Source organism: Marmota monax, unplaced genomic scaffold (genome assembly GCF_021218885.2).
Source record: "Marmota monax isolate L192 unplaced genomic scaffold, Marmota_monax_Labrador192_F-V1.1 WCK01_AAM20220418_F8-fsc00001, whole genome shotgun sequence".
Classification (NCBI taxonomy): domain Eukaryota; kingdom Metazoa; phylum Chordata; class Mammalia; order Rodentia; family Sciuridae; genus Marmota; species Marmota monax.
The window spans coordinates 61287834-61313303 of record NW_026693777.1 but is presented as its reverse complement, the minus strand read 5'-3'; the positions used below and the strand labels follow the sequence as shown (position 1 = coordinate 61313303).

At 42.0% G+C, this 25470-nt stretch overlaps 1 protein-coding gene and 1 long non-coding RNA gene across 2 annotated transcripts in view; both read left to right on the top strand.

Moving 5' to 3' along the window:
* Nucleotides 1-25470, top strand: part of Rora (RAR related orphan receptor A) — a 675937-nt gene that overhangs the window by 109045 nt on the left and 541422 nt on the right. The window lies entirely within an intron of this gene.
* Nucleotides 1-25470, top strand: part of LOC131424840 (uncharacterized) — a 213801-nt gene that overhangs the window by 108272 nt on the left and 80059 nt on the right. The window contains exon 2 of the long non-coding RNA XR_009228409.1: nucleotides 1-25470. This exon is cut by the window's left edge and continues 100942 nt beyond it; it is cut by the window's right edge and continues 80059 nt beyond it. This is a non-coding gene — a long non-coding RNA (uncharacterized LOC131424840).

The window sequence follows — 25470 nt, the reverse complement described above, 5'->3', positions numbered from 1 at the left end:
GAGTAACTTTGTCATTTCCTACAATATTGTCCTGCTGAGCCAAAGAATGTTCATTGTAGAGGCAAAGAACCTCCCATATGATTTTTATGCTCCATCCATCAGCATTAGCTCCCCACTGCCTTCAGAATCAAAGTCCACATCCCAATCCTGAAAGTCAGGACCTCCATCTACATCCTTGTCCCTGCCTACTGTTCTGGTCTTGCTTCCTGCATCTCTGGAGACAGTTAGGCCTCAGTTCCAGCCGTCTATACCCATCACATCATACTTACTTAAAATCAAGTGCAGCATTTCTGTAATAACTGGTAGGACCCGAACACACATCTTGTAAGGTTAAATTAGGTCTATATTTAATTTCCCAGAGGCATAGAATCTTACTTATTCAAGGGTGCTACTCCTAGCAGGTACCAGATGCAGCACAGCTCAGTGGAACATTCCCCAGGTTTGTCAAGAAGGGGGTCTGCAGTACTGTGGAGTCTCACCTGATCTGGGAAGCCCATATTCTCTGTTTACCTGCTCATTCTCCTTGGGCTCACATCACGATTCCAGAAGTATTTGTAGAACAATATTGTGCCTGTTCTTTAGAGATAATATATACAAAGCCAACTCAAGCCCAGCAAGGCCACATCCTCATTACGAGAGACAGACAATAGAGCTATTTCCCTAGTGACATATGTCTCCCATCTTCCTGTGCACCCAGAGCCCAGTCCCCTGAGGTCCCTCCACTTCTGACTTAATATTCTTCATCTCTCTGGGAGCTGTTTTCACAAGGCTCGTAGGTAGGTACCAGGAACAAATGCGGCACCTCCCACCATGTTCTTAGCACAGGTCCCAGTTTGCACTGTGTTCAATAAAGGTTAGCTACTATCATTATCATTACTAATCACCTGCTTTTTGCTTTATTGAGACTCAGATGCACATTGAATCTTGTATAAACCCTTTATTCCTGCTTTCTACCTTTCTCTTTGCCACAGAAGGCTCTTTCTTGTCGATGCCTCCAAACCCTTTCCATCCTGTGAGACTTTGCTCAGATGCCATTCCCTCTGGGGATATCTTTTCAGGTTGTTCCTTCCACAGCCTAGAAATGCTATGCTCTGTGACTAGTTAACTCTCCTGGCACGAGGCTGCTTCACCTATCCTGGAGCAAGGCTTCTCAGACTCTCCATGGTCAAGAACTAGTTTCCACCTCCTCGGTCCATCATGGATCAGTAATTCTATGAAAAAAAAAAGCAATTAAAAATACAATCTGCATTTTTTGATTACTAGAAACAAAGATATCAAGTTATATTGTCAAATGTGTGTGAAAGATTCGAAAGGCTTACTCTCAGTTTCTGTACTTCTTTTGCCCCAGAATGGTAATGTCCAGTTTGAAGACCAGCCATCAGGGCATGGGACACATAATGCAGGGTCACATCAACACCCTGTCAACATTGGCATAGTTACTTCGGTACACATCTAATTAAGTCAATCCAAGCTCCCACACCTGGCAGGAGGCCTTACCCATACAGGGTGCTTGACAGATTAGTTGAATTGACTGAATGAATGAATGCACAATAAATATTAGTTGAATTGAATGAATGAATGAATAAATGATTGACTTACAGAATATATTTAAAACCCATAATCCTGAGGATGAATTTTCTTAATGAACAGTATGCCAAAGGGATTATAATTTTTTTATGTTTGCCTTTTATAAAATTCACTCATTTGCATTGCCTATCAAGACCAATTCTTTTTCCTTATTTTAAAAAATTTTCCATCTCTGATAGTTAAATGGAAATACGGTTTATGCTCTCACCAGTCTGTGGGCATACTTGATAATATTCTGAGAAACAAAACATAAATGAGAACTTTAAGAGAATACATACCTTATGCTATAGTAAGTATCAGAATTTCTGAATTTAATAATTGCTATAAATGACAGAGGAGATTATATGCTTAAATGTATAAAAACTTATCAAGAATAGTTACAAGTCCAAAACAACATTTGAATGAACAGAGGTAACAGGTTATTTGTAGTGTTTTATTCAATCACCCATTGATGTTGGATATAAACCTCCCTAGCAAGGCTCCCTTCCTCCTGAGGAGGGTGCTGGGGTCCCTCTCACCCTCAGGGAAGGGACCCAGGAGAGCAGCAAACATGGCTCTTTCCCCTCATCTCTACTGGATCACAACAGGAGAGAAAGCCCTGCTCCGCCTCCTTCCTAACCACTTACAGGAGGCTTGGAAGTTTGAGGATAAGCTGTATTCTTTGATTTCTAGAACTCACATACCCCTGTTGTTTCTTCACCTTAAAAAAAGAAAAAGAAAAAGAAAAATTAAGAACCACAACCTGTCAGCCTTCTTCCTTTTCCTGTCTTGCTGTCTCTGGCAACATCACCCTGCAACCAGTTTGAACCCACAGAATTCACTCCTTCCCCATTTATGAAGGTCTCCTGGGTGTGAAGCAGGAATGCGGTCATGAAGAAGACACACATGCAAGTGCAGGAGGGAAGGACCTATCGGAGGAAGCGCAGGGAGGATGGAGAGGCCTGGGAAGGTGACTTTCAAACTCAGACATGAAGGATGGGTAGAAATTTACCAAGGGAAGTACAGGAGAAGGAACATTCTAGGATTCATAGATGACTCTCCCTAACTAGCAGCCCTCAACACACCAGGGCTTCCAACACATGGGATTATAAAATAGGACACCATTACTCGAAGGTCTCAGGTGAGAGTTTCATATTTTTCCAATCATAGAATTAAATGAATATAAGAATAAGTCACTCATAGGTAAATATTAATACTTGTTATGGGACCTCCACTGTAATTGTATAATAGCCCTCTACATGCTATTATAGAGGGTTATGGTATAATAGCCCTCTCTCTATTTAGTTAGATACTATAATTTCCTCCCATTTACTGATGGAAAACTGAGGCACAGGAAAGTTCAATAACTGGCCTAAGATCATGTAGCAAGGACATGACAGAGTGGGAAAGTGAACACTGTGTGGTCTTTCAGAGTTCATGCTTTTAACAAGTACACCATTGAGCATGCACCATAGGCAAAAAGCATCTTAATCTTCTTTTTAGGTTTGCAATTTCAATACAGTGTTGAGAGTGAAGCCACCTGGCATTAGGTATTAGGCCATTAAGTCATTAGGCATCTGCTTGCCACTTTGCCTAATGCTACACAAACTCAGTCGTGGTGATTTGTTTTGTATTTGTTTCTTTTTGGTACTGGGGATTGAACCAGAGCCTAGAGCATGTCAAACACTACCACTGGGCTGGCCCCAGCCTCCCCCTCCCCATGAGGTTTTTGTGAGAACTTTTATTCATTCATCAACCATTTATTTGGGGAACTACTATAATAGCCACTATTCTAAACTCCAAATGAACTAAACAGACAAAATCCTGCTCTCACGTATCTGCATCACACAATCATGTACATAACCTGGTAGTACAGTGCCTACAGTGTCTGTTGGTTTTTATTATATGGTGCTGCCGCTTTGTGAATTTCACGGCCAGGTTTGGCATAGTCCTTATTCTTTTGGTTAACATGTCAAATGAGATGGCAAAACTGGATTTGTAGATGGTGTGAGCAAATTAGGACTTACAACACAATGACCAATGGCTCTTTGGGGGTCTTCACAATGACCACGGTTGAATTAATCACATCACTGTTGACTTAATTTTTTAAGATAGCCAAATGTTCTCTTGGGGCCTTACACTAGTATTTTTGGAACTGTGCATTTTAGTGGTAATATTTTGGTGCTAACACAAAGGTCTACAAACTTTTATTGTGAATTTTTTTCATGTAAAATGGCCAGAAAGTAAATGTTTTAGGGTTTGTGGGTACAACTGCTCAACTCTGCCTGCTGCTATAGCAAGAAAGCAGCCAAAGGCAATATGTCAGCAAAGGGCACAATAAAGCTTTATTTATAAAAACAGGCATTCGGCTCACAGATCAGTGTGCCAGCCTCTGTTCCCGAAGGGGAAAAAAAAATATGTGAGTGATAATATCAGCTTTTTAAGAGAAAAGAAAACATGAACTAATATCAGAAAATAATATTGACTCTGTTCAAATTTACAGAAGTTCGGATTCAAGTCTATATGGTGTTAATGTCTTCTGCATGACCTCCTTTCCTGGTTGGTTCAAGACCAAGGCAAGGGATCAAGAAAGACATTTCAAGACATCTTTCCTGGAATAGAAACCAAGGAGATAAATTGTCTCGTGGGAGTTTGTGTTGGGTACAGGAAGAATTTTCAGCAGTGAGGGCTTTGCAATATTGAAATAGATTACAAGGAGGTTTTTTGAGAAGGATTTTCTTTAGACATTTTAAATTCCAGAGAGATTCCCACACAATTAATCATTCACTGATTAAAAATCTGACTTTCTCCTTATCTTGTGTCGGGTAGTGAGGTCCTGATGCGGCCAGAAGCCTGATGGCGGATGGATTAAATGGATTGTATATTCTCTCTGGAATTTGGTGACCAGCCTTAGGATATTACCAAACCAGAGTGAGTTCTCACAAAATTACAGTCTGGGAGAAGAAGCCAATCTGAAACAGAGGAAAGGAAGCATTTTCTAATGCCCTTTTTAAGAAATGAAATTTTATTCAGGAGGCCTAAAGTGCCACAGGGCAGTGGGACTGTGGCCAGCAAACACCTATCCTAGATAAAAGTAAACGTTAATTAACATATCAATGGTCTGTAGATCTTAGGTGCTTCTAAAGTGCTGGAGGGTGTTTGACAACTTTTTCTTCCCTTAAGCTCTTTTGCTTTCGCTTTGAAGAACTATTTTAAGCAAAGAGAACCCCTGTTCCAATCTATTTTGATCTCAAGGATGTCTGATTTAATATAATTTTCTCACGTTCCTACCAACTTGCCCAAGGTGAGGAATAATTTACTTTGTTAGAGCAAAAGAACAAAGACATTTTGGGGAAATGGAAAATAGTGGACTGCGTTTAAAAGTTAAAAAAAAAAATACTGTAGTTTTGTACATTTTGGCGAAACTGCTACCTGTCATTTTAAAACTTTTGCATTCACAGATAGTGGTACTGGAATTTTGAGGCCTTTGTGAATTTGTTCAAATAGGCAGTCATGCAAAAGGAGACTGTCTCCTCTCAGTGGTCTCCTGTGTGTTTAGATTTTAGTTGATGGGTGTATTAGGAACAGGCAGAGCAGGGGTGATTCCAGCCCATTGGATACAGCAAGTAATTACTTCCCTGATTTTGGAAAAAGCGAACTATACGCCTACTCAAGCAATGATTGTAGCTAGAGCTAGGGCAGGCAGATGCTGGCTGTGCGGTGACCATGCTCAGGAAGATGCTGGTAGGAGCGGGGGAAGAGTTCCAGGAAGACTCAGCACCTTCTGGAAGGTTTCTTAGGGCTGCAGTGGGCCCCAGGAGGGGACCTACACATAGCTGGTGTTCCATAAAGGTCCCCTCCCATCCTTGCCCCCTCTCTCTATTTAAGATACTCTCAGGAAAATCTAGAATTCAAACAAAAAAAGAATTCAAACAAAACACATTTTGTTTTAAACCCACTGCAGAAGATTCAAGGGCCCTGGGCCTCATAGCATTTATAAATAGATGGAGAGATACATATACTGAGAAAAAAGTGAAAGGAGAGTTACGCAACGAGAGATGATTGTGTTTGACAGTACAGGCCAGGCAAATGTGAATGAGTGGCAAAATCCATGACAAATAGGAAATTTTTGTAAGGTGGAGGTGGGGGAAGATGGCAGCAGTCCAGAGCTAATGAAGGCTTCCTGGTGGAGGCATGACTTGAGCAAGGCCTGCATTGTCAAGTGGGCTTGGCTGGATGGAAAGAAGAGCGGGGAGGGGATGCTGCGGGCAGGGGGGGATTACAAGCTCATGAAAGGCAGCCTCGTTGTGGTCTGTTAACTCACCGCCCCATGCCTGCTAGATGCTTAATAGATGCTGTTGTACAAGTGAATAATTCTGATTTTTTTCCTCTTCTGAACTTGGTCTATAGCACCCAGTTGAGAACTGCATTTGGAGCTGTCACTTTATGAGGCAGTTCTCTCTCGGGCTGCACACTGTGCTTTGTGGGGAAGCCCTGCATTTAGTACTTTTGCATCCTGTAGCAGTAACTGAATGTCAAGTGTGCAACAGATGTGTCTAAACACGCTTCCTCATGGAATGAGATGGCCAAAGACACCAGACGCCAAGCCTTGATAGAAACTAGTGTCTTGCTGGACACTTTGGCAAAGAAATTCTTTGTCATTGAGAATTGCTTTGTTACCATGGAGAGCATACCCACCTCTGGGGTCTGTGTGACCCTCCTGGGAATGAACCCATGTACTTATTAGGGGGACCTCCTTGCCAGCTGGAGAAGATAATTGATCTCCCTGGCATGGACTTGGCCCAGGCCACTTCTACAGTATATCAGCTCTTAGGCTTGTAGACTGGTTTGATCCAAGTTGTAGAATGGGAATGGAGCTACTAGTTACCCAGTTTCTACCACCCACCAGACAATAGGCTTAGTGGTTTTAAAATGCCATTGTACTTGACTTTCATAATAGCCTTGTAGATAGGACTTTTTCTATTTGAAGAGAGAGATACTCAGAGCATTTAAGTGTCTTGGCCAATGCCACACAAATCATGTGTTGGAGCAAACTGCACATTGTTCCTGTTCTTGTGAAACTTTTATTTCAGCAGGCAAGATAAACCTTCATTAAATAATCTCATAAGTCCTATACATAGTTACAACTGCGTAACATGCTTCAGAATGATTGCATAGGAAACGGGTAAAGGTGAGACCCTCTCAAGTATGAGGAAATAACTTTTTAGACCCCAAGGCATAAGTAAGGATTATCTAGTTGAAAAGAAAACTTCATGCAGAGGAACACTACGTGCAAAGACCCTGTGGCAGAAGGAATTTGATCTATTCCAGGAATTGGAGGAGGCAGTCTTCAATGGAGCTGAGCAGAGTGAAAGGGAGGTTGAGGGATTAAAATGGGAGAGAAGTAGGAAAAGTTAAAGCTTTGCAAGACCTTAGGACATCACTGATGTTGGTCTTTACTCAGTAGGGTGGGTGGCTTATGCTCTTAAGGTAACAGCAGGTAATGAAGACAGGCTTGAAGGTAAGTGTAAGAGCTGGTGTGACCCAACCCTGATAACCTCTTCTGTTTCAGGACCAAAGGCAGGACTCAGCAGTGCCACCCTCCTGTTGTGTTTGCAAGCTGTTGACAGGGCCTGGGCAGGTTAAGAGTTTTCAGTGGACTTGTCAGGGTTTGTGTCCTGTGGAAACTGACAGAGTCTGCTGGCTGAGGGGCTAATTTTAATAGAAATAACCTAGGTGGGTTTGTTAATTTCCTTCGCTCCCTCGATGACCTGTCTGCATAGCGTGAAGGTGCTTTGATGTGACTGGGAGAACAGAAGGATATTTTGTGCATAGCCAACCGTGAGAGGAATGCTGTTTTTTGCAACAAGGAAGCACAGGAAGATGACAGGTGAGTTGTGGGGAAGGGGGAGATTAGAACATGCCCCGTGTGGCTTTTCCCACCTCCCCAAATATAGCCTTGTTTATCTAAAATTCATCTTTCTTCTATCAGAGAATTAACTTCTGTGAGCCCGGGGTGTTCATATTCCCTAAGAAATTAAACACATTGGCGGATGTGTGGTTGACTTAAATGTGCTCACCAGGGTAAGGGAAGAAAACCCTCTGCTTCCCTTGGATTTATTGAGTGTATTGTTTTCCCCCTTTGGTTCCATAACACTTGAGGTGCTTGCAGAGAGCTTTTAAGTCCACGCTGCAGGGCTCAATCTGCCTGTGTAAGTGGACAGCATGGGGAAGGCCTGTCCCGTGCATGCAAATGATCCTGGTGTGGTCCTCTGTGGGGTTCTTTGTCTGCCGGCTGCCATGTCTGGGATCTGTTCTGAGGGGTGAGTTGCCAGGACAGTGTAAATGCCCTGGGAATGAGAATGGAGCCCCTCGGCATCTGCACACATGGCCTTTGGGGCTTTGAGATCTCCCCACGGTGGCAGGCCTTCTCCACAGGATCCACAGGGCCAGTCGTGGAGGAGGGATGGGTGCTGACATGTTGTCTGTGATGTCCCAGTTGCAAAGTCAGTGGGGAGGGCTGTGCCCAGGGAGCACCCCCTCCCCGAGAGGCCCTGGAGAAAGCCCTTAGCCTTGTGGTTCACCTCTGGAATGTGGAGGTCATTCCACCCTCAGCCCTTAACTGGGGAGGAGCAAAGAGGGTTGGGACACCCCAAATCCTGTCCAGTTAACTCTTGAACTCTCCAGGGACTGATCATCTACTTCCTCCTGGTTTCAGCTCCTCGCTGCCCGCACAGCAGCCTACTGACGTCTGTGCCAGTCCTCAGCTGCCAAAGTCCTCAGCCCTGCCCAGGAGGGGAGGGGAAGTAAAGGGAGGCGAGCCAAGGCCCATGTACCCTCCCCTGGGTTGTCAGCTCTTTGTGGACCCCCCTCCCTCCCAGGGCATGTGTGCCGGAGTACCCACCTACGATCAGTGGAAGGATCTATGACACAGATGTGTCTGTGCCAAGCTGATGTAGTCACTCAATATTTTTGTCTAGCTTTAACCCCACTGAGCATTCAAGATTAAGAGAAATTCATATTCAAAGTATGGAATAACTTCTAAATAGAGGAATGAGGTCTCTTTCTGGGGCTTTGAAAAGCCTCTGGTGGCCCCCCTTAGAAAAGCATCCAGTCCACTATCTGGAAGGAATATGATTTTGCAAAATACTGTCATGTGGAGAAGAGAATGGCCAAGAAAGTGAAGATAGAGGAGGATGTTGTATAATTAAAGAAGAATGAGAAAGTGCATCTTGCTGTGTGGGGGGTGGCCCTGGAGAAGAGCAGGCGATGAGGAGCAGTCAATGCAGCAGTGGCCAGGGACCCGTGAGCACAGCCAGGAAGCTGTGAGTACACAGAGGAAGAATTTGGATTAGTTCTTCAGCAAGAAAACAAAACTGTGCTTTTGACAGTAGGGGCCACAGAGAAGGGAAACAGGATATCAAAGGATGTTTTAAGAAGAGCTCTGGATGTCCGGGGGCTGGAGCAGAGGGAATACGAGCAGAAACTAAAAGCTTGGGAAGCCAGAGGTCCTCAGCTGTGGCTCTGGCGGTTGGGGCAGCCAAGGCCAGAACTCACAATGGGAAGCAGGCTTTTATTTTGTTATTTTAAAGGAAGGATGTTTACAGGCCACTGGAGGAGGAGAGGAGAGAGTTGATTTCACTGTCTGTGTGACAGTTCATGGTCCAGTCTTTGCCATCCCTGAGTGTGTGAAGTGAGCAGGGCTGAGCAAAAGCCCAGGAGGGGTGCCTGTATGTCGCTCCACAACTGCGGATCAGGAGGAGGGCATGGATTCTCTCGGACCTCCACTCTATTCAGTGGGGCCAGGATGTGGACCGGATTGTAGGTCCTGTGCTAAGTGCTGAGAGAAATGGATGTGCAGCATGGGCCAGGACTAGGAATCAAAGGGACAGCCCAGGGCTTGGCTCCTACCCAGGTGTGTGCTTGGAAGATGGTTTGGGAGCTGAGCCTACTCGAGGACTCCTGGCTATCCAGGTTAGTTTCAGTCATGCTCAACTCATGCACCTTTAACTCATCCTAGAATTGAATCCAAAAACAGAGGCCCTGGAAGCTACTTCCAGTACTCAGATTAAACCCATCCACTGTTCTCAGAGTGGTCCAGTACATTGGTTCCCACTGGTCCTAGGCATGGTCCCCACCTTCACTTCCTTACCTGCTCCTCCAGCACCATTCAGCAGCTAGAATGCTCTTAGGAAATGCAGAACTGGTTCCATCACTCTTATGCTCCAAACACTTTCTGTTATCTTGTGGACAAAATAAAAAACTCATCACCAGATTTGCAAAGCTTTTCAAAATTTTATTTTCTTGTTTTAAAGGGAATATGTTTACAATATACTGAAGGGAAGAGAAGAAACCGATTTCGGAGAGATTAGATTTCCACAATCACTACTATTTTACCTTCCTGTTGCTGAACTCTAGACACACTGATCTACTAGTTTTTTCAATGCATCATGCTCTTTCCTACCTGAGGGCCTTTGCACAAGATGTTCCTATTACCTAGAAAATGCTGTCTTTTTATTTTTCTCCCCAGCTCATCTATACTTACCCTTTAAGTCTTGGGCTAAACAATCCCTTCTTCAGTTTCTCATTATCTCTCATTATCCTTACTTTTCCTCCATTCTCTTGGTATAATTTGCAATTGGATATTCACTTATGTGTTTACTTATTCAGGGTTTGTACTTTAACATCCTAAGAGCTAGAGTCATGTCTGTTTATTTCATCTTGATGTCCTCAGTGGACTTTAAATAAATATTGGTTGATTAAATGAATGAATGACTAAATAAATAAATGTTAGCAGGTTTCTATGATCTTGTTTGTGTTTCTATGTAGAAGAACTTAAGCAGTTTGTCCTCATTAGTTAGTTTGTTCTACAAAACATTTAATGAGACATTGGTGTTGGCAGGCCAAGGATAAGACACATTTTTTCTTTTTTAAATATTTATTTTTAAGTTATAGGTGGACACAATATCTTTATTTTATTTTCATGAAGTGCTGAGGATAAAATCCAGAGCCTCATGCATGCTAGGTGTCTGCTCTACCTCTGAGCCACAACCCCAGCCCCAAGACACATTTTCTATCCTCAGGGTGATTGTGGTGAAAGAGACAGTTGTAGAAAGTGACATTCCACACAATAGGGACACGAGGTGGACTGAGTACATAGTCCCTTGTGACAGTGTTCCAGATAGAGTATTTAGTATGATTTTCTGACAATAAATCTGTTAAGAATCAACAGAACAGGATGTGATTACCCATTCCCAAATCTCCTCTAAAAGACATTAACCTAAACTGTAAGGAGTATAAGATAAGCTGTGATCTCGTTAATTATAACAGGAGGGCATGTGTTGGTGATAGATAATGTGGAGGATGATAAGAAATATTGAAATCCAGAGCCACAGACAATAGGGATGTGCCATTGGACTTCACCATCCAGGAGTGTGGAGACTCATTGTAAGTAGATGGCCCTGCTCTCTGACTACAGGTAGCCTTGGAATAGAGAAGGCAGAGGGTTCTGCTTCTTTTAGGAGAACCCATTCTTCTGGCTTTCCAAAATTCAATGATACATTGAGTGAATATTTTAAAAAATTTGCCGCTTTTTTAGTTGATGTTGGTGGGGAGAGGAAAGGAGATAACTCTGAGTGTTTTGAATTCTATTCCTATCATTTAGGATGATTGACAATTTCATTGAATTTATTACCAAATTTGGTTCCTTTTTTTTAAATTATGTATAACAAAGAAATAGTACTGGACCCACATTTACTATTTCAAGAAGTCTCTTAATAACTAGAAAGAGGACCTTTAGATAGTTACTCCGGGAGTGTCTGGCCATCGAGTTTCATTCACCTAAGGGTAGAAGGGTTTGAACTTTATTTCCTGAGTTGATGAGTATTTCATGATAAACCAGTTCTGGCCCATTAACTTCATTTCTCAAAACACAGGTTTTAAAAGAGCATTTCCTGAAGGAGTTGCCGCTAAAAAATGGAATGAATCTGACTTGCTCAAATAAAAATGGTCAGAGTAGAACATGGTACGCAATGTTGTTGAACATACTTTGTTCTTTTTTCTTTGTAGATTATGTGTGTGTGTGTGTGTGTTAGTTTTGAAGTAAGAAGAAATGTTTTAAAAATAACAACTAACATGTATCTGATCAGCAGTATAACATCCTATAGCTGTTAAGACTGAATGAAGTGTGAACCTACCTTTCCATTCTCCCTGTATTTTTTCTAACTTATCTAGAATATTAAACTGATGAGTGTCAAATATTTCAAGGAAGCTGTCCTCTCCTGCTGAGAATTTAGTGGGGAACAGTACAGACTGCCCCTCAGAAGATAATTAGAAGCCGTATCTATAGAAATATCAAAGTCTACAGTAGATTTATACAAAACAAATTTGTCCAAACCTGGCACTGGAAGTAACAAACAAGAATCCCATCACCCAGTTCCATATTGTGGGTGTGGTCTCATCCAAGGAATGTCTGAAATTCTCATTTCAGTTCTTTTTAATTCAACAAATATTTACTGAGTGCCTGTTGCGTGCTAGATACTGTTCCAGGCACTTGGGGTATATCCGAGAACAGAACAAGGATCCTGCGGCGATGGAGCTCATAGCCTGTGGTTTCTTACCACTTCCTCTGAATACTGCCCATGACCTTGGCAAGTCATCACCTGTCTGCACCTCTGTCATCAGCTGCCCATTGAGGGAGTCAGTAGGCCTCTGCTAAGATGTGGATAATGTGCCTGGTATTCTGTAGATGCCAAATAGGACGCACACCCCAGCCCATCACCCAAATAGCAGAGAGGATCAGAATTTGCTTTGGTTTTTCTTCCTTTCTTAATTTTTTTTCTTTTCAAACCTGGAGATGGAACTTGGGTCCTCACACATGCTACACAAGCACCTAGGTATATTTCCAGCCCTTTCTAAACAATTTTATTTTGAGACAGGGTATTGCTAAGTTGGGCAGGCTAACCTTGAACTTGTGATCCTCTTGCTTCAGCCTCCCGAGTAGCTGAGATTATAGGCATACTCCACTGCACCCTGCTGGAAGTTGATTCTTAACAGTAAAGAACAACTGGAAGAGGGTGGAGGCTGCTGAGCACAGCCTCTGCTGCTGGTGGTGTGAGGAGCCGGCCTCTACCTGCACAGTCCCTGCTGCTGCTGTGTGCTGGTGGCCGCCTGCTGGTGAGGCCCCTGCCCTTCCTAGTAGCTGCCCATGTCCGCTATGCTGCCTTCTCCGTGGCTGCCTCAACCAGTGTTTCTGAAGGGCCCTCACCTGGCAACTTGGCCAAGATGTATTTGAAACCCCCTGTGGTCTTGGGCACATTTTGCTTTTGAACCCAGTGGGGCTCAATTCCTAAACATCTCCAGAGAAGTGTGAGGAGCTGGTGGAATCCCAGACTGCCCAGTGGATCTGGGTCCAGCGTGGATGTCTGAACTCACACAGTAAATACCTGGTTTCTCTGCCACTATCAGCCAGGCCTGGTTGATGTTCCAGGTGAAGGTGATTGTGGTCCTTTAAGAGGGCCACACAGGTGAGCAGGTGTGTTCCTGCATGAGCAACAGTGGCAGAAACTGCTCTGCCCAGTGGGGTTCCAGCGGCTTGGTCCAGAGTCCCTCCCCGAGTACTATGTGTCCTGTCAAGATTTCTTTGCTATAGGGACTCAGGCACCGCTGGTGAACTTTTGATCTCAGGAACTTGGGAGCATGTGCTGGCCCAGGAAATGGGTAGCCATTGCTCAGCTCACAGCTGTCACCATCCCAACACGCCCGAGGTGCTGCCACTGCCTTCAGAACTTGTACCTCCCGTGTCAGTGTGAGTAAACAGCCAGATAGGAACATTCACTGGGGTAAACCATAATTAGGTATGTTCTTGAGGTTTTCAGAGCAATTCTTTCATACCTTTGTAAAACTGACAATACATGAATGATAAAATTTCCCCATAGATAGTTCAGCTAATTGCTCCTTCTAGGTAAAGAATGGCCCCGTTTCTTCGTCTGTCTGATGATGACTTTTCATTTTCTGCCATAAATGAACCTAATTTGCAAATGAAAAATTTCACTGAAGCATTGGTTGCCTGCAAGGGAATTAGGGCCCTGAACCTTGGAAGTGTTCAGTAGCACACACACAATTGCATTTTAAACAAAAGACTTATGATCTTAATTCACAGTTAAAGTAACAATTGCTCCTAAGTAGTACTTATTGTTTTAGAAAGTTTAGATGTTCCAATAACAGTAATCAAGAGGAGTTAAGTTCTCTTTAAAGCAAAGCAAATGAGGAGTAATTGTCAAAATTTGCTTAGTATTTCCTGTTTGTAGGATGTAGTTTTTCCTCAGATCACCCCGCATTCCCTTGTGAATACATAGAAGCCCTTCATAGCTTGGTGTCTAGAATAGAAATAGGAATAGCAATTCTTTGTTAGGCCCAGCCTATCAGGGAGAAGACCTGAGTTCCAGTCTGAGTTCCAACAGCTGTTGATTGTGTGATTCCCTTGAAGGTTCTTTGCTTCTAGTATCAGTTTATTCAGTTGCAAAGTCCAATTGAGATGCCAGGCTGTTTCTATGCAGACTGAAATGGTTCTGTATTTTTAAGTGCAACAATAACTTGTGAATGAAAGCCAATGGTGTTCCAGGCAATGCCAGGTATGCTCCTTGTGGTTTAGGGCATGTAAAGTCACATATAACTCAGACACATGTACTTTAAAATTTAAGAACATCCAGATGAAGTATCCAAGAAGAGATTCTGCAATTACCAGCTCTTTTCTACTCTAGTTAAGAACTTTATTTTACCTATTTATTTATTTCAAAGATACTTACATGCTAGACATTGAGTATAAAACTATAAACAAGAAAAATTCCTTGCTCTGATGGAGTTCATCCTTCGGGTAGAGGGAAAGTGGCTGGAAATGGGGGCCCTTAGTTTATCTCTGCAAAGGGGTTTAGGTTTTATTCCAGGTATGAAGCAATTTATTTTAGTGACTTTGCATGCAGGAAGTCTGTTAAAATGTAGATATTTAACCACTACCCCCATGCTGCTAGTCAGTTTCACCCATCTTTCTGGACCTTGATCTGATCTCACTTCTTCTACAAGCTCCTCCAGTCTTTCCATCTGGATGCCTTTCCTCGTCCTCCTTTGCATTTTCCTTTCTATAGCACTTCTCACATTCTGTCTTGCTTTAAAAGTCTTTGTGTTAGTCTTCCATTGTAGCATAGGAGCCTCTGAGATGCCAAGACCTTATGTTACCCCCCTCCTGCTTTTTTTTTTCCCATCCACTGCTCTGCACATATGCCTTCTACTTGGGAGATGCCTAATAAATATTTATTGAGTTGAAATAACTCAGGTCCATATAGCAGGCTAGCAGAGAAGAGTTTTTCCAAGCATTGCACCAGAGAAAAGCTGATCTGAGAGCACAATGGGAAATGTATCATGAGGACTCATAAAATGGTGGTATTATTTTGTCTTTAGTTTTCAAGGAATCGTGGGGGTCCCTTACAGATTATTTCATTTAGCAGACACACTTGATAGCAAGGATTGTTAACCTGGCAACTTTTCAAGTGAAGTTCTATATAAATTGAGGGCATTTTACTCCATTTTCAAAATTATAAAAGTTACCTTCAAAAATGTGAACATTAAACAAAATACAATAAAAAGTGAAATTCTGCATCATATACCCAATATTACTTTCTATTTAGAGGTAACAATTCCTAAATAGTCCTTGTTCATCATTGCTCCAGAATTTTTTCACCTGATAATTCCATTCATCTTTGTCTACGTTGGTTGTGCAGATCAGCCTCATGATGTGCTGCATATTACTTATATATTCTTCTGTTCAGGGCTATTTTGATTGTTTCCAGTTTGTTCTTTCTTGCTATGTACTTGCACTCTTTGTAGATATCACCATATCACTCTTAGTGGTCGAATTTACTGGATAAAAATGAGTGCATTAGTACATTCTCCATTGTTTTAAACATACATTTTGACTACTGTTTGGCCCTTGACTTCCATAATTTGCTAGATCACAGATCCATTAGGTCTCACCTGTTCTGTCAAGCCCATTGTCTGGGAAGGGAGGTCTGGCTCTCCACAAGTAATTGTATACAGTGAATGAGGTCTAGACTCAAGGCATCTGCAAACTATCATGGTTACTTACAGTGAGAATGATCAGTCAGGTTGGTGGGTGCTGGGCAAGCCTCTGCCAAGGAGAGACTCGGCTTTAAAAGCAGAGGGGGCATCTGGAGAAGGGCATTCTGGGACAAAGAAAAGCACTAGCAATGGTTTGGCGGTTTAGGATATTGCGGGGGGGGGAAGAATAACAGGTGAGATTGACAGGGTAGACCAGGAACAAATCACAAAAAACCTTATGTTCTGTATTAAGAAATTTGTAAGAAAGAGCTCAGAGTTTTTCATGAGCTTCTTACACCATTGCATTTAGTGCAAATATGTAAGAGATTGCTGCATATTCAAATTCATATAACAAAGAACTGTTCTGTCTTAGAAAACAGTTCCCTAGTATTTCAAAGAAATCTTACTAATGGGCCAGGTTCAGATCAGAGGTGGTGGTGCTTATCCCTAAGACACACCCTGGCTTCTGGTAATCACGTGGCTGGTCTAACATTGTTCTTGCTACTTCTCTATATCCACCCTTCTCTTCCTCTGGGTGGCTGAAAATCTTTTGTGTATTCTGTATATAAACAGATCTGGTCCCCACGGATGTCGGCCTGGCCACCTTTAGAGTATAAAATCCATTTTAAAAGGCACCAGGAATAGAAAATTAAAAAAAAAAAAAGAATAGGAAATAGTGCTTAGACGGAATGTTTTATACAGTTAGTGGCTTTAATTTTTATTTCAAGAAAATGCGTAAGGTAAATTCTCCTGTGAAGTGCTTATAGAATTGCTATCCCATCAGCAAGGAAAACGCAGACCAGGGCATAAGAACTGTGAATTTAAAGCAACCTCGGATTAAATTCCTCAGGTAAGCCTGCTAGTCATGTGTCTCCAGTGCATATTTATCCAGATGTCCTTTTGGGATGGGACAGGATTGATTTTTAATGACTCTGAGCCACCTTCCCTTGGCACACAGAAGACTGTGTTTTGCTGAGTATGGAAGCTCTTTGTGTGAGCCCACAGGTAGCTGTGCGTAAGGAGGATCAGGCCCTCCCTTCATCCCTGGGAGCCTGCACCAGTCAGTTTCCCCATCTCTGAAATGGGGATTATAACCTCTCTCACAGGGACTTTGTTGTGACTGATAATTTTGTAAGACTATGTTTTTAAGAAAAATATAGATTTATGGTATTAAAATATATGTGTCTAAAATAGCTTTCAGTGCTATTTGGCTGTCTTTGCCTGATTTTCACTATGCCTGTAAGTGAGATTCAGCATTTTCTTGTAGACTGTGAATTGTTGCCTCTAAATGAGCTTGTCAGTCTCTGGTAAAGAACAAAATGTCCTTGGATTTACCCCATGCCACACTGCTTTGAGTACTTATCCCAAAGCACTGGATATGGAATGGACCCAATTCCAAATTTTCTCAAGAAGGCTGCAGCTCTGCAAAGGACAGTGGTACACATAGTCACTCCCACAGTCACAGAGAGGCTTCAGGAACCTTCAGTGGGCAAGGTGCTGCCCCGACAGGGCCTTACTGTCCTTATCTGCAGAATCTCAGATTCACCAACAGGAGTTAGTCTCTGGCTAGTCTTCTTTCCCCAACTTGGGGATGAGGTTTGTGGAGTGTCCCCTTTTGGCCCATGATTCATAATTTGGAACCTCCTGGTGATTGTGAAATTAACAGCCTAGAGTAACAAGCCTTATCCTTTGGGGCACACTCATCCTTCTGAGGCCCTGGTCTTTGGTGTGAAAGGTGGGCCAGTTCAGAAGTTTCCCTGACTCTTAGAGAGTAGTTTGTGCCCCTGAGGCTCTGGGGTATTCCTTCAAGTCCTGCATGAGCTGCCTCTCATGGCAAGGAAGGGACAGAAGATAATGGACCCGGGGTCCCCAAGACTCTAACCCACTGTCTCAAACAAGCATCCTTCTTTGTTAACCGATTCACCTATAGGATTTGGTATATAATTTTGTTTAAAGAAAGGGTTCTCTTGCTTACAAAATAAAAGCATTTGAGACCTCTAGCTTATGTATTCTCAGATTTTATATCCTTGCACAACCTTGGCACTGTCTTATCTCATTCTTTGTGAAATTGGAAAATGCATTTGTCACCAGAGGCTCAGCCCCCAGACTGAGTTGATATTTACAAAGTAGCCAGGATTCCTCACACGGGTAGCCACTGACCTTGTTTGGTTGTACACAGTCTTTTTATTATTCGTTTTATATGTGGCTTTCTTTAAAATTATTAGTGCACATTACTGAAAACTCTTTCTTTCCAGGAAAGAAAAGCTCTTTAAAGGCATTATCTTTTTTAAAAAATAAATTATCTTAAAAATATTTTTTTTTGGTTATCAAATTCTTATTGTAAGGGTATAAAATATTTTTGTATCTCCTTGCTCTTAATAACCTCTGAAGACAGAGATAAAAACCTCAGTAACTCCCTAGTAATTAGGGAGTTGTTGCTGGCCTGCTTTTGTAGGCATAGGAGATAATGCCCAGGTGATCTGCCTTGTGGCCTGGGCCTGTACCACTTGCTTGGCTGGTGCCCTTCTGAGATCCACACCTGATGGCCACTTAGTGCAAGCCCTTGAGGTCTGTCTTGGGGGAGCTTGCAGTCTAGGATGGTCTCTTATGGCACCAAGTACATTTGTGATGAAAGGAACAAATTATAGGAAAGGAAACTTTTCCTTCTACTTGGGATTTAAGAAAACTACTAATGATGGAAGAATATTGCCCTTTTTTATTGTTGTTCTTTTACCACTTGTAGGATAACTGAGTGTGAGTATTGTGACCTTAGTCGCATGAGAGACATATTAGCCATCACTCAAACCAGAGAACTGAAGAAAATTCAGAAGAGCAGTCCAGGGGAAGGAGGCAAAGTACTGACAGAAAAAAGAGGGAGAGAGAGAGAGAGAGAGAGAGAGAGAGAGAGAGAGAGAGAGGAGGAAAGTGGATCTGGAGGAGGGGAGGGTGTCATCATTCACTGACACCATCACCTAGGTTCCCTTGGAGTTTACCAGGAGAGCGGAACCATGGAGAGCCCCCAGATCTCCAGAATGAATTCCCTTAGCACATTGCTTCAAAACCTCAGATGGTATCTGTTGACAGGAGGGGATTGAGTTTTGTGGTTAGTACTCACCATTCTTTGTCTGATGCCAATACCACCCAGGGCAGTGCATAACATTTTAATTTCCTCATAAAATGTGCTTTTATTTCCTTTTGCAATATGTAAGCCCATCAGATTGTAGAGATTTAAGTGAGTGGGGAGTGTTATTTAACTGGAATCTCATAGAAGACCCACCCAGTGATCATTTTCATTCATATTTTCCCTTTTTTTGGCAGCAATAATGTAGTATTTCTATTTTTCATTTTTATGTAGTCTTATGGGGCATATTCTTTGTGGGTTTAGATTCCAGAGTAGCATATCTGATTTATACTTGATAAAGCAGTGTTTGCCAAGTAATTTTGCTGAAAAGCAGCCACTTAGACAGAAAGGGAAGAACCTACTATAAAAAGAACAGAGCATATTATGAAGCTGCTCTGTAGTTCATTGGGACTGAGAAATGTTGGTTACAAGAGGTCTAGAGACTAAAAGTTTGCTTGATTCAACTCAAGTTGAAATTTTATTTCACATTTTTTGACAGTATGCCAGTCTTTAAGTTGAATGAGTTTCATATTTGCTTATCATCAGGATCCTTGGTTATTTCTTCCCTGTAGGAACAGTTACACAAAACTAAACAATATAGATGACTATACATTTATTGTAACCATGGAAACCACTGTTGATGATTTATTAAGCATTCTTTTTCCTGATTCCAAACAATACATTGTGTTGGTCCAAGTTCCCTGGAGGATTGGTTTTGTCCTTATCTATAGTCCAATGTTAGCTTTATTTGTATCTTGGTTTGTTCAATTGTTTGACAATGGCGTTGGCTTCTTAAAACATGAAAGCCAGGTTTATGGCCACCAGCAAGTGTTTAAAAATGTTTTTTAAGTTGTTTCAGAGTGTTTAGATGACATAGTATATGCTATTGCAGAACAAATCAGGAAAAATTGAACCTAACTGTATCTTTGCTATTGGATATGGCTGTATAGTACTTAGTTTCCAGTAACGGATGGATAGAGAATTATTTCACATTCTTAGGCACCTCTTGTCATTCAGCACTGGTGTGTTCATTCTGCTTTTCCTGAAGTAATTCTTGTTATGTGAAGTTGCTTGTGGATTTGCTGGGAAATTATGCAAATGCTTCCTTTGTTAATCTATTACAATATCAGACTGAAAAATATTCTAGCCTAGGACACTCCTGCCAGGGGGCCTTGTAGTATCTTTTGCTAGAGTCTCATAGCAGAGTGCTGCTTTTGGAAAGTGGAAGTTTTTGTGTGCCAAGCCCCAGAGCACACTGGGTTTCCTACATTAGACAAGCACTTGAGTCAGGCTCCGGCGGTGGCAGTGTAGCAGCACTGATGGACGCCCATTTTGATGGCAATTTGGCAGGGAGTCAAACTTTGGCCCTAAAGCAGAGGTGGTGCAATTAGACAGCTGAGATGCATTCTCTAAACACACACTTTTAATTGATTTCAGCTTGTTCAGTTCACAAAGATAGAGCTCTGACACACAGCAGCCTTCTTAGAGGGGCTTATTTTTACTTTTCCTTTATTCAGCAGCGTAATTCAACAGCAACAGAAGCAACAATAATGCAGAGCTCTAAAGAGCGTGTATTTGGCATGGCTTGGATACAAAAAGTATTATTAAGAACTAATGAGTGAGATAGTTAGATGTTAACCGGAAAAGCATTAATGAGCAGAAGAGAATTCTGGCATAAACATCTGTTTCTGAAGCAGATGTTACCTTGTAAATTTGCTGAAGAAAAAGCCTGTGTAAATGGAACAGTGGACTTTTTTAGGTAGTAGGAGGAACAGATAGAGATTATGAGGCTTTCTGATCCTCTTTTCAGCTCTTCTGAGACTCACAAATGACTATGTGTTCAGGCAGTGAATTTTGAGGGGTCTTTGGGGGTGGCCAGAGGTATCAGGCAGAGGTGAGTGACAATGGCAGATCACACAGCTTGACTGGATAACATGGTAGCTGGAGGCTCCTGGTTCCTGCTTCACAGGGAGAGATTTGGGATTCTCATTAACTAAATGGCTGTCTCTTATCTCATCTTGTCTAGAGCTCCATAATTATTTCAGTATATGTGGACTATGGCTGCCATACTCTTCCAGGGATAGAGATTAAGATCTGTTCTGCCCCTACAAAATCACCTACCCTTTGGTTGACTTATTGGATAGTTTACTTTACGTAGGTGACTGAAGGGCTAATAATGAGTTAACAGCCACTTGTTCTCAGGTTAACACAACGAGTACATGTTAGCAGCTTTCAGTCTTCTATTCAAAGGTGATAAGATATGGGGTAATCTACAATAGAGGCTGGAGTATGTATTTTTTAGAGCCCTCAAATGATACAGTGTGTGACTGCCTCATTCATCTTTGCAGAGGAACAACTCCATTTGGGCTATTTTCACCTAATATCATAGAACAAGCTTAGAGTAAGAAGGAAGAATTAGATCTGTCTAATTGATCCAAACCCCTTAGTGAACATATGAAGTCTTGAAGGTGATTCTCCCAGTATGACCCAGTGACCGGTGTAAGGGTCAGTCCCTAGGACCCAGGTCAGGGTCTGAGCTCCTGGACAGGTACTGTTCCCATATCACCATTCTAGGGCAGAAGTCTTGCATCCTTCTGTTGCAAGGACAAGAATGCAGAGTCCTCTTAAAGGGAATGTCTCTCGGAAAAGACTCTGCACCTGTCCTACTGGGTGCAAGTTAGAAGTGGGGTCTAATAGTGAATTCTAGCTCCCAGGTTATATAACTCAGTATGGCCCTTGCATGGCTCATTTGTTTCATTCCATCTACCCTCAGAGTGGCCAATGGCATGGTTCTGGGGAATGTTTGACCATCCATCCTTGGAACACTGTATTTACCAACATCTCGATGAGATAGTGATTTCCCAAGGGTATACTTGGAGCCCAGTCCTTATCATTACTGGGTTGGGCAGCAGAGGAACCCAGCAAACCAATCCCAGGGCCTAGGGCCTGTAGTGAGTGATTTTGCTACAGCTGGATGGGTCTCTCCTGTACCACATACACACAAATGGGTTGCTGTGGATCCTGAGGCTACATCAGAACTGTCTTCCTTAACCCCAGGGGTTTATTTCTGGAAACCCAGCCATTGGGTAGAGATCCCCAATGAGGGCCTACAGAAAGGTATTCTTTCCATCTTGCATCAAGTTGCACAAAGGTGTAGGTCTCAACCACACAGATGAGATGATTTCCTTCTCTTTCTGGTGTGTGTGTGTGTGTATGTGTGTGCCTCTGTGTGTTGTTCATCCATGCAAAAGTAAGGGACAAAGCCACAGGATGATTCCCCAAGTTAGCAAGGTCTGTGTGATTCTATCAATGTCTCTGTCCCGAGGAACTAAGGCAGGCCCTAGCACAGGGTGGCCACTAATCTTTGACTTCTTCCAGACTGTGGGGATTTTCACATAATCACTAGGGACTTTTTTGTCCCTCAAAGAAAGACTGGAAAAGCTCTGCTAACAGAAAATTCTAAATTAATTCCTTTTGTTAAGCTTGTGGGGCTGACTCATGTCTCTTGAAGGAATTTTTGCATCTGTTGTGTAGCTCCTGGCATGTCAGAAGTGGATTTTGTGTCCCTTCTGTTGTGTGGGGGTGTGTGTGTCACATATCCCCAGGGGTACTGGGGACACATGAGGTGAAGAGAGCTTGTGTTGGGTTCAGACCTTGGAGAAGATGTGAATTGTATGTGTGATTCATCATTTGCATGGCTGAATCTTTTCATCTCTTTCACCTGCGTGATAAGGACACGCAGAAATGAGAGGGTAGAGGCTTTTCTGTGGCTTTAGGGTTCTCTAGTAAATGACTTCTTCCTCCCTCATTAGTCAGTGCTGGTGGAAGAAGCTGTAGATAGAATTCTTAAAAAACAAATATTCTGAATAGAATGGGTCTTTTTCCTCCCTGGTAGCTTTGTGATTACTTTACCAATTTACTAGCTTATTTTGCTCTCTGGACTCAGCTATTACCTGCCTTCATCCTCATGTTGACCCTGAGAGGTACTTGTTACTAAGGAGGACTCTGGGATTTGTGGAGATTTAGCAAGTTACTCAAGGTCACATTACCAGTAGGTGATAGAACCAGAATTTAAACTAAGATCTACCTCCTCCCAAGCTCATATGCTTTCTACACTGTATAGTTGTGTCACCCAGCCCTGCCACTGGGTGCTTCATCAATACCAAGTTATACCTTCTAGAGCAAATCCTCCTATTTCTTTCTACTCTGTCTTTGCCTATACATTTCCTTACATGAACAGCACGTGCACACGCACACACACACACAGGCAAATGCACATAGAGTCAGACACATACATCTTTCTTTGCTTATGTGCCTTGTACTAGTCGTTCAAGATGTGATTCAGACATGAGCTCCTGCAAGCACACTTCTATGGACTCTTTGTCTTTGCCCCTATCTGATAGGACTGGTGACCAGCTGTTATAGCACTTACCATGTCACAGTATGTGGCCTGTCACTCTGGCCAACTTGCAAGTACCTTGAGGTCAAGGGCCTTGTTTCAGTGCCAGCCTCGAACCTGGCACATTGAGGCCTTGGAACTCTCTGCAGATCTGAATTGAACCAAGTCTGTAGTGTGATTTCGGACCCGTGTGACTTTGAAAATACAGATAACTGGAACTTTAGGAGTGGGCACAGGCTGTATCCCTGAGCAGGTCTAGAAATGGCTTGCCAACAGAAGACATCTGTGTGTCTCCACTTTTCAAGCACTGTGACAATCTCCACAAGCAAAAGGTTTGAAGAACTATAACATTTATAGCTCCCTGGCCATAAATTCACTGCAGAGCACATAAAAAATGCCATTCCCACAGGGTTATGGCAGAGATTCAGTATTGCAAACATCTGCATATGAGCAGTAAAGCTAACCTCTGGTGTGCCGCGCTCGACTGTTCCCGACATATATTAACATTAGTGACAATTGAATGTGATTATCTGGGATGGCATTTTATCTGCCAATGGCAGACTTATGGCTTCTAAAGACCCCATTTGCCCCCTTTCTCATATGTTGTTTGTATATGATTCAAGTCACATGAAGGAATTCATGATTACTGTGGCCCTGCTTTTATTTTTTGGTGGAAATAGGGTGTGTATAAATTTTCAGTACTTGAATTGATTTTTGCACTTTTGATAAAATGGGCTCTCAAAAGTTTGTTAAATTCAGCTGAGTGAATTGCAAAGTATTATTATTTTATATTTGAAGATCCTATTGAGAGCCAGGAAGAAAGAATAGATTTTGACATTGGTTGATAGGATTTTGATCCAACAGGTTTATAATTAATTTATATGGTACTTATTTGGAGAATACATGTTACATATCACACATCAAGGTTTAAATTGCTGCCATTATTTTCTTTCTACTACTTAACAAGGACTTGGCAAGGTTTTTCTGTAAGGGATTAGATAATAAATATTTTAGGTTTTCCATGGTATAGGCTTTCTCTAGCAACTATTCAATTCAACTCTGCCATTATAGAGCAGAAGTACCCTACACAGTAAACAAATGAGCATGAATGGTTCCAATAAACCTTTATTTACAAAAATAGGCATCAGGCTGTAGGTTACTAACCTTTGGCTCAAACAAAATACAGGTGTTTCAAGCTATGGGGGAAATTTAGAAAAAAAAATAGTTTTTAAAAGAACTATTGGCTCCCATTCCATTTGTTAATTTGAAACTGGCTATATGAAATGTTAAATTATAGGATAACATTTTAAATCAATGTTTTATTCTTTATTCTAGCACAATGGTTCTTAATATTATTGATTTTCATTCATCTAATGACTATAAAGCATTTCTAATGATGGTGACTCACTATGGCATAAATCTTCAAAGAGGGAATGGGACTGAGAAACACTGGTCAAGTAATGCTTACTGTTGGTTATTTTATTTAACTTTTTAACACTTATGTCTTTAACACTTATTACGTTTTAGCATGAGTTTGTACATTCATATAAGTAAAATTCAGATGGGCAAAAATATTTAGGCTTCTGAAACCAGAAGCTTAAAATCATAATTCCTTCTCAGACATAATCCTCCATCCCCAGAGCAGCACTTCCTGTCTCTCACACCAGACTGCATAACTCTGTGAGAGTGGACCTGTGCAGGAATTTGCAAATATTTGATTGGTGATATTCAGATTGCCCAATGGCAGAAAGTTTTCTGCTTTTGCAGCCCAAAAAGGATTATAGAGCTAGGAGCAAGGTAAATATCTAAGGGTGCCCATGATAATACTTCTTTTTCCTCCTGCTTTGGAGTTATTTTTTTGTGCTCTTTAAACAGTACACAAGACTAACAAATTCACATTGCACCGTTCTAGGTGACTTACGCAATTGGCAAAGGAGGACCAGAATAGCACCTAGGCAAGTGAAGCTTGTGGAATTTATTCTTATTCCTACTTTGCTGTGCTGAGTTGTTTCTCTTATAATTCTAAATGCCCTTTCAGCTCAAGCAACTGCTGGTAAATTAGAGTTAAGCCAGTCGCTCTCCCCACCCATATTTTTGCTGCTTCACTTTGCAATAAGTGAGCAGAAGATGGGGGTAAGAGAAAAAGAGTGTAAATGTGAAAGAGCCCTATGAATTTTTGTAATTCTTTGCGGAGTGTTTCATATAGTCAGGGCCAAATTGTTGTGAGTGCTTATGTCCCACGCTATGGATAGAGCAGTAGACTATTAGAGGT